We start from the raw sequence: 9,739 nt of genomic DNA, 5'->3' as shown, positions 1-9,739 counted from the left end.
AACAAAAAAAGCTCGGAGAAAAAAAATAAAAAAAGAACAGACTCAAATCCCATTGCACTAACTCTCATACTACTAAGACTAGTAGAACGTCCGCATGTTGCTACTGGCTATAATCCATATAAATAAATTAGACAAATGATTAAAGTCGTCTTCAAGGTCGAAGCTCATTTCTCCCTCATATGTACTAACGTGTTGTAACATCAAATGAGCGGGAGCAGGCTCAAAAAAATTCAACTATCTAGACAGTCCGAGCTCCCCCAAATCTAGCCCGTGTGTGCGGGGAAATTATGGTTGTTCGGACTATCCTTATCTTCAACACACAATCCCAGCACAAAATCCCTACCGCCAAGCACAAACGGTTACAGCTTGAAACATCCATAGTAAAAACGAGCACAAAAACATTTTTTTACTCACTTATGAAGCTTCAAACATCATATTAAAAAAGAAGTGCAGTAAAACAAGCGCCTCAGTCTCTTAAGTGACCAAAGCAGCGGACCTTGATGTCAATTGAGAAATGGGTCCGCCACCGAAGGGCCTAAGGCTGGTTGTAATGGGGAGTATCATATACTAGTATCATGCATATGCTACTAGTGTATGATACTACTTCCGTAATGCATAGTATCATAAATTATCTTGAGCTGCCTTATTAATTGACATGCATGACAATGCATGATACAAACTAGTACAACATTTAATATGATACGGTATCATGATATGATACCACATCTTCTCTTTTTTTATTTAATTGTGTGCCACATCATCCAAATAGTCTAGTTGGCATGCATGATACCGCTTATGATACTCCCATTACGACCAGCCTAATGATGATCAACGTGGACACTGCGATCTTCTCTCGTACTGGAAAGGCTGGATATGGTTATGTCATGCCTAATTATCTAGGGGTAATGCATGCTGCTTGTCAAGGCGTTGTTGATCATGTACAATGTCATGAAATTGCTGAAGCAGAGGCCATCCGCCAGGCGCTTATGCTTGCTGAAAGCATAGGAGTTCAGTTTTTTCCAAGTTGCTTCTGATTGCCTCTCACTAGTTAACAAGTTGCAACAGCAAGGATTCGATAGGACTTCGACAGGTGCCATTGTTCATTATATTAAGATGAGAGCCAAAAAGTCTTTCACCAACCGGCTAACCAAAAAACGAGACTAGAAAATACTCATCTATCAAAAGCAAAGAATCCATTCATCTATCAAAAGGTTGCTATGTTTGATTAGTTGTGGTTGACTAAGATGAGATACACAAAACAAGATAAGTTGCCATGCTTTGTGCGCCACAAAAGAACATAGAAAACATATACAAAAGGTTGAATGGCTTTGATAGTAAAACTGCGAGGTATCCGGCAACACACACATACACTCACCTCTTTGAAAACACACACATGCACATGCTGCCCATGTGAGCAATTCCAAAATATCAAGCCGTGACAACATCTCACTACTGTAGATTCGGAAGCACTGACCCCTCATCATTGATGAACCACTAACCACGTGTCAGTGATGAGTTTATCACCAACCGGCCTACTCAGGCGCAGGCGCATCAATGATAAAAAATTTTGGGGCTCGGTAGAATTCTTATCACAGGCTGGTCTAAAAATGACCAATGTGTGATATTGTGGTCCAAAGACAAAAATGGACCAATATTTGCCACTGAACGACTGCTTTATTTGACCCGTTTGAGTTCATCTAATAAATTTGAACCTTTGTGTTTCCCGTCCGTGTTGTTGTGTACTTTAGTTGTTATATCCATCGTCCACTGTATGTCTCTATTAGAAACCCTCACAGCCGCCAGCTCTAGCACCGCACCCTATAGTTTTCAGTCTTCCTCCAACACATCTTCATCCTATAAGCCTCCATCAAACGTCGACGAGTCCCTCACCAACGACTCCACGACCCTGTTCAACCACAGTGCCCTCGCCCTCGCCCTCTTGGCAAGCCAGTGATGGCTCGAAAATTTATGATTATTTAGTTTTCATTAGGTTTTCACCAGATTATATCGCTTTCCGCTTATTTCTAACGCTAATTCTTGGAAAGAGAAGAAAGTCTGTTTTTCATTACTTGACAGGAAATATCACACACGGAAGGAAACCAAGTAAAATTATTGCAAATCAAGCCAAATGAAGCAACTTCCATATTGGAGGATGCTACTTGTGATAGGCGTTGGCACTACAAAATTGGCAATATTTTGCGACGTTTCACTTGTGTCACGTAAAACAGTTTTTCATCACAGAAAATGTACTGACAACGATTTCCAGCTGTCACCCCCACCGTCACTGAAGCGTCGTCATAAAAAATTAAAATCTTGACGGTACCACTTCTCCGTCATGCAAGATCGTATCTTAAGTGATGAACCAAGTGACGGCCCAGAATGTCACCTATGATAGGCTAATTTGTCGCTCTTCCTTTGACATCGAAGAATGGGCTTGGTTCCCCAACACCGCCGCTCAATTGTGTTCCTTGTTCTGGTGCCAAAGGCAAGCTTGCGCCCAAGTACTATTGGCCATACAAGGTCATTGATAAGATTGACTCTGTCGCTTACCGTTTGAAACTGCCACCCCGTGCTCTCATTCATAATGTATTTCATGTGGGTCTCCTAAAGAAGTACCATGGTCCTCCTCCGGAGACGCCTCCAGAGCTTCCATCCATTTTCCAAGGACGTGCACATCCGACTCCTCACAAGGCGTTGCGAGCCCACCTTGCCAAGGGAATGCATCCGATCCTAATTTGGTGGGAAGGCCAAAAGGCCAATCAACATCTTAGGCCTCATGCAAAGATGTCCCAACTTTCAAAAGCCAAGTCATAACTAGATGGCTAGGGATGTATTGAAGTTTAGTTAGTCTAAATAAGTTAGTAAGATTTAAGATAAGAAGGTTTTTGTCCCGTAGGTCTTTTACATGTAGGCCTGCGACACTACATGTAGCATAATTTTTTCATATAGCTAGCTTAGATGTCATGAAAATCCTGCCGGCAATCTAGAATCCTTGAAAGAAAAGTCTTGAGAGAGGGGAGGGTTGATGATGACATGTGGGCCCCGCTTCCAACTAAATGGTCAACCAAACAGAGTTGACCTTGTGATGTTGTATGGTCGTATGGACCTGACGGGAGGGCCAGGCCTGTCATAATCAGGGTCAATTCCAGGCTAACCGGTAACTAGTGCGAAGTGATAGTTTTCTTTTTGGCAAAAAAATAGACTCTATGGTGCGTTTGTTTGCAAAGTATTTTTGCAGTTTTTTGAAAATACCATGGTTTCTAAAAAAAAAACTTTGGTATTATATACTTTGAGTTGTTTGTATGAAACAAAAACAGAAGTTTCGTAAACTGTAGTATGCCAGAAACTATGGTTTTTTTGAAGTATGTGAAAGAGAGGTGATCTTTAGGACCATGGTTCACCCGAACCTACGATCCACGCCGTAGGATGTACCCCCCCCCCCCCCCCCCACACACACACACACACGCGCGTGTGGATCTGTGTCCTGTTTTGAATTCAAAATTTTGTGTTAAGCCCCAACTCGTCAAAGCCCATGGTTAATCCTGGTGCTTATAAGGACCCCCTAGGCCTGCGTGGGAAGTATTTTTTCCATGGGCTGGCACATGTCTCTAGGTACTGTAGCACTTTTGCACACGTCTCTATGAGCATAATTTTTTTTTGCGGGAAAGAAATTTCATTACTCAATCAAGATGTCCTTACAATCATCAGCAACTACCTCCAACAATGAGGCCGGACCCGCCCCTAACCAGGTCATGGTCCTACTTTCATCTCTAGCAAAAACAGCTAAGGAATGACTAGCTTTATTCTGGGATCTAGAAATATGAACAATGCAACTCTGTCTAAGACCCATCAGGTATTTAATCTCCTGCACAATAGGAGCATACACAGAGCGATCGACGCCCGCACATGTAATCATGGTCACTGCTTCCATAGAATCCATCTCCACAACAATCGGGAGATCACTTCGTTGAATAGCCAAGGAAAAACCCTCCATGCATGCACATAGCTCCGCTTCCAATGCATCCCGGCATGAAAACAGCCCCCTGCAAGCTGAAAAATTAATGCCCCCCCGATGATCCCTCAAAATCACCATCCGTATTAAGTTTGTTCCATCCCATGTCCGGAGGCCTCCATCTTCTCTCTACAGGCTCATTAGCAGACTTCACATCGGGTCTTTCATAGATGATACTGGTTTTACCTTTTGCCGGATCTCCCTGGGGATTTAGCTTGATGCCAACTAGGGAGTCAACATAACTTCGAAGAAATCTCATCGAGGCCTCCATGGGGGGTGCAGGCTTACCATGAACTATTTCATTTCTAACAAACCATGATCGCCAGAAAATCTCATAATCATCATCCGGCTAATCTCATTCAGGAGGGCCAAAACATGAAGCAACCACTCTTTTCCATTATTTGTCATCCCATCCAGCGCCGGAATTGCCCACACTTCAGACATAGCTAGGTAAAGATCTCGTCCAAATTGGCACCGAACGAAAGGATGATAGTTATCTTCCTCCTCCATCCCACATACCGGGCAATAGCTCATAGTTTCAAGGCCAATTTTGTGCTTTCTCTGCCAGGTCGGGAGTGAGTTAGTGGCGAGCCTCCATGCAAAATTTCGAACCGAGGGAGGAGCCCAGCTCTTCCAAATAAAGCTCCAGCATTTCCTCTGTCCTGACGGAACTGAGCTTGTATATATAAGAAAAATAAGAATTCACTTGGACTATTGAAAAATATCAGGCCAGAAGAACCTTCACAAACTTGTTTCGCAGACTGTAAAACTTCTGTACAAATTATACAACATATTCATTGATGTTTGTGAGAATCTGTACTGATGTCATGTCGCAAACAATAATTTTCTAACAGTTTTGTTTTGTTTTGTGTTGCCTGCATGATTAGTAGGACATCAACCTATATAGGAAAAAGACAACAATATTTTTTTACTATTTATGATGTAAGCATCAAGTAGGCTTATTTTAGCAATGTAGGGCTTCTAACCTTCACTAAACTATTGGCGCCATTCATATTAGTTTGCCATGTCGCGTAAACTGTTCCCGTCATGCACATATCTCGAAAAGTGGTGTCCGAAGATCAATGGCGTGGAGCGTAGGTTCGGATGAACCATGGCCCCATACAACATTCTCCGTAATTGAAAAAGAGGTACGGATCTCTTTTTTCTAAACAGAAGCGGGGGAGATCTTTGAAGAGAGCGCAGTTGACCTTCCTGTCTACGTGGAGAGAAGATCAGATGCATGCTTTTATGGACTCGTTGGTGCCCACTTACTTTCCAGCAAGTAGCGCATGCCTCAAGCGAAGATTGATCATGGAGTAGATCGATTCGTCGGTACGCAGCAGGCTAGCTAGCTACCCGATTGATTATAAGCGGTGCACATACACGCACAAGGAGTTTTGCCCCGGCTGGGTTGCACTCGTAAGCAGCAGGCAGAGTACACTCAATAAGAATCCAGGTGGGAAGTTAGGAATTTGACCAAACAAAAGGTGCTACAGTATGTGAAGTGCACATATAAGTGATAAGTCAGTCTCCTACATAGGTGCGGGCTCGCTGACCTTCTGCATCAGGCGTCTGTTAGCCCAGTTAGTTACATATGTTATCCAGCCTTACAATCCGTTAAAAATATAGTACTCCCTCCGTAAACTAATATAAGAGTGTTTAGATCACTATTTTAGTGATCTAAAAGCTCTTATATTAGTTTACAGAGGGAGTACTGTATAAGAACATCAGCCAAACACCTCGGTAGTTTTGGTAAAACTGAGAAAAACCATGGTTTAAAGAAATTGTAGTATTCCTTGCCCACACATCAAAACACTCTGGTTATCAATTACCACGATTTTCTAAAAACTGTGTTGCCAAACTAAGTTAGATTTTTGTAACCTGGTTCTTTTTGTAGAATCCTAACTTCAATTGTGATTGTTTTCCGCTATTTACTCCAATGCATTCAGAGAGACATTACTAGTTAGAGCCTTTTTCCTTTTTTCACAATCCTTGTGCTCCTGTCCAATGATGGTGGAATCGTCTTCTTTGTTAGAGCTTAGTTTCTCCCACGAACACAGAATCAATCTACAGCTTCTTTTTGCAGCAGCGACGCTTGAGTGAGAGCAACGTGTACACCACACGTACCCACATATACACATATGTGACTGGGATCGGCCTCTCAAGATAGCTAGCTCCCACACAAAATTGCCCTTTACAATAGCCTTTTTCCCATCATCTATACATACCTCATCACCGTCTCATCGATACACACTTTCACTTACAACAAGTTAAACATCGGTCTGATAAGAAACGATGGACAGTACGTGTGTCCCCGCAAAAAAAGAAAAAAAGAAACGATCGACCGTGTGGCAGTATGTAATTTATCTGGCCAGCTAGCGATATAATTAATGTCTAGTGCCAAAGCATATATAGTTTCTGAATCTAGCTACTATCTACTTCCTCTGTTCCAAACTACAACGCGTATTGTTCTTTTTAAAAGTCAACCTCTACTCTGTTGTTATGGTAATTTATAGAAAATTCGAACATCCAAGGGCATTTGGTCTAGTGGTATGATTCTCGCTTAGGGTGCGAGAGGTCCCGAGTTCAATTCTCGGAATGCCCCTCTTTATTTTTTCTCTTTATTCTTTTTTTTACCATTTTTACATGTATAGCAGAATTTCTTTTTTCTTTCTTTTTACCGTTTTTACAGGTATAGCAGGATTTCTTTCATGTAGCTAGCGAATTAGATATCATCAAAAATCAATCTGTGTCAAGTAGCATCGCATTCACGGATATATACTACTCCCTCCATCCCAAAATAAGTATCTTGATTTTAATACAACTTTATACTAAAATTAATATAAAATTGAGACACTTATTTTGAAATGGATGAAGTATTCCGTATTCTTTTGTCACGGAGTCCAATGACGGAATCGCCTTCGTCGTTGGAGCTTAGTTTACCCGCTGCAATCTCCCACGAAAAAACACAGGCGGCTTGGCTGCATGCCTCAATTGTAAATAGTTCATCATCGTCTCATCAAGTCACACTTTGACTTCAGCCAGGGTTAAACATCTGTCTGATAAATAAACGACCACGCGATCTATCTTCATAAGCACGTCGCCCATCCATCGGGACTCGATCGTGTGGCAGTAATTAATCCGTCCAGCAACACAGAATGACCAACAATATTATTAATGTCTCGTGCCAAAGCATATATAGTTTCTGAACTTATCTAGCTGTTTGAACAGGTGTATGCAGCTACTACTTTCAGGCAACCTGGAAAAATAGGGTGAATGCCATACGAATCACTCGGAAAATATCTAGTGCTCCCAACCTTAAGATACTCCCAGTGCTAGAATGTCAACAAACATTTTTAGATGTTTCAAACAATTCCGAAAAAAAATGAGAATGTTCACAAGGAACGTCATTACATCCCTTAAAAATTTCAGGTCCAAAATTGAAATGTACATTGAGAAACAAAAAAGAGAAATCCAGATCTGAATAAGCTGTTAATTTAAATAAGCTTATAAAGGTGACAATTGAGTCTATCATCATTTGGCAGTTCCAGTTGGTTCAAGCTCAGCTTTCCACCCCAATTAGTTCTCTTCAATTTTCAACTGTTATGTACTCTAGCTGTATTACTATGTACACGTGCATACAGATGGGACCCCAGCACAATGTATGCAGGACAAAAATACGATCTGGAAATTATCTCAAGCACACACATTCCTTGTATGTCAAAGCAAACAAAGTTAGAACGTGCCCGTATCTAAAAAAACATAAGTAGCCATAGGTAATTCTGTATTCAGATTGCATAGCCTATAAAATAATTTTATTTCATTTTTCCAGTTTGAGAAAAGTATGTTTTGGTCCCTCAAATTTCTCAAAAGTATAGACTTGCTCCCTCAAGATTTTTTGGTACCGGATAAGCTTGATCCAAAATCAGATTTTAAGCATGTTGACCAGGTTTGATCACATTTGACCAGGTTTGACCATGTTTACCAGATTTGATCGATGAAAGGTAAATTCAAAAAAAGTAGCAAAAATAATTCTAAAAAAGCTGAAATTTTTGTGGCAACCAAGATGCTTGGGTGCGCTAGGTGCGTGAAAATTTGTGTGGTGTTGTGACATTCGAAGAGCTCGTGGCAAAAGAAAACAAATTTGGGCTCACAAAAAAAGCCAAGATTTGTTTTTTTTTGCTAGTGCTCCACGGATGTTATTTGAACACCAAAATTTGCATGCACCTCGCGCGCCCAAGCATGTTGGTTGTCAAGAAAATTCAGATTTTTTTAGAATTTGTTTGCTATCTTTTTGAATCTACTGTTCATCGGTCAAACCTGAGCTTTGTTCCGTGCGGGTTGGTGTGGGCAGCGTGGTGGTTGCAGACGTCGGTGCTGCGGTGGCGCCTCGCTGGCTGCCGGACCACCTTGGAGAAGCTTCGGTGCCGCCCGATCTGCTCTGTTCCGTGCCAACGCCGGTCCCGGGCGGCTGCGGTTGCCGTTTCTTGGTGAATGCTAGCCGGATCTGGCGTTTGGGCAAGGATCCGGGGGAAACCCCTGGCCGGTGCGGCGGCCCCCCAAAGTCGACGCCTTTGGCGCTGATCCCCTTCTTGGAGGCTTTGGGGTGGTTCCTCCCCCTTCCGCCCCCCCCTTTGAGCTTCGGTGAAAGTCAGCACTCCCCTGATCTGGGCGTCGACGACACCTCGGTGCCGTGCTCCTTCTTGAAGGCGGCGACTGAGATTTGCTCTTGGGGGTGGTGTGGCTATTGGCTTGGCTCCGAAGCATGACGGCCTGGTCTTCCTGCTACCTCTTGCTCGGCTTCGCCCGGTGCATAGTGTTGCCATCTTCGGTCTTCTCCAAGGTTGTGCGCCTTCCTTCGATAGCTCGTGTCATGTGCTCTGTGCTGCCTCTGCTGGCTTGGTGCTCGCCGGGTTGGTCCTCTGTGGTCTGTTGGTCAGCTCTGTTTGCTTCTCATATGGCATCTGGACACCTTGAGTTGGGTTTTGTGGTAGCCACTCTGACGTTCGCCGGTGCGGCACTCATCGAGCCTGGGTGAAAGGGTAGTGGTCCTTTGCGACGGTGGAGACATCTCAAGTGTTGCCCATGTTTGGCCTGTGGATGCAGCCGGTGCTCGATGCTTGCTCGATGTGGCCCTCCTTTCGTGTTCTTAGTGGGCTAGTTGGTGTAGGCGTAGTGCTGGTCGTCGGCATGAGTGTGTTTGTTGTTGCCATTGTGGTGTTCTACCTAGTGCCTTGTATCTTCCTTCTGCTTTGCTTTGCATTTCATTTGTATCATGGTGCCTTTTTGTAATCCTGGCCGGTTGATGGCTTTGTTAATTCCAAGTCGGGCTAGGTTCGACCTCTTCTCGGGCTCGACCGGCGCCTTTTCTCTAAAAATCAGTCAAACATGGTCAATGTGGTCAAACCCGGCCAAATCCCGATCAACGTGCTCAAAATCTGGTTTTGGACCAAAATTATTTGATTTTGAGACTTGAAGGACAAAATGTATACCAAAAATTCTTGAGGGACCACGTCTATACTTTTTTGGAACTTCATGGACCAAAAATATACTTTTCTCTTTGAGTTTTGTTAGGATTTGTGTCTTGCTCAGAGAGGTGACGCGGCGGCGGCTCTCTGAAAATGGAATAAGGTTCTCCCGCCTAATCCCGTCCCGGTGGTATTTTTAGCATCGTCGAAGGGCGTGTGGAGGTTTATCTCCGACAGATCTCGCAGGATTCGGTCAGCA

General features: G+C 43.2%; 1 non-coding gene across 1 annotated transcript; it reads left to right on the top strand.

Moving 5' to 3' along the window:
• The first annotated feature begins 6,545 nt into the window (after nt 1-6,545).
• TRNAP-AGG (transfer RNA proline (anticodon AGG)) lies at nt 6,546-6,617 on the top strand. The gene has a single exon. It is a non-coding gene; the product is annotated as a tRNA-Pro (tRNA).
• The last annotated feature ends 3,122 nt before the right edge of the window (nt 6,618-9,739 follow it).

The sequence above is a fragment of the Triticum urartu genome, chromosome 7A (assembly GCF_056163025.1).
Source record: "Triticum urartu cultivar PI428250 chromosome 7A, HENAU_Tu73, whole genome shotgun sequence".
Lineage (NCBI taxonomy): Eukaryota > Viridiplantae > Streptophyta > Magnoliopsida > Poales > Poaceae > Triticum > Triticum urartu.
This window is presented reverse-complemented; position numbering and strand designations above follow the sequence as displayed.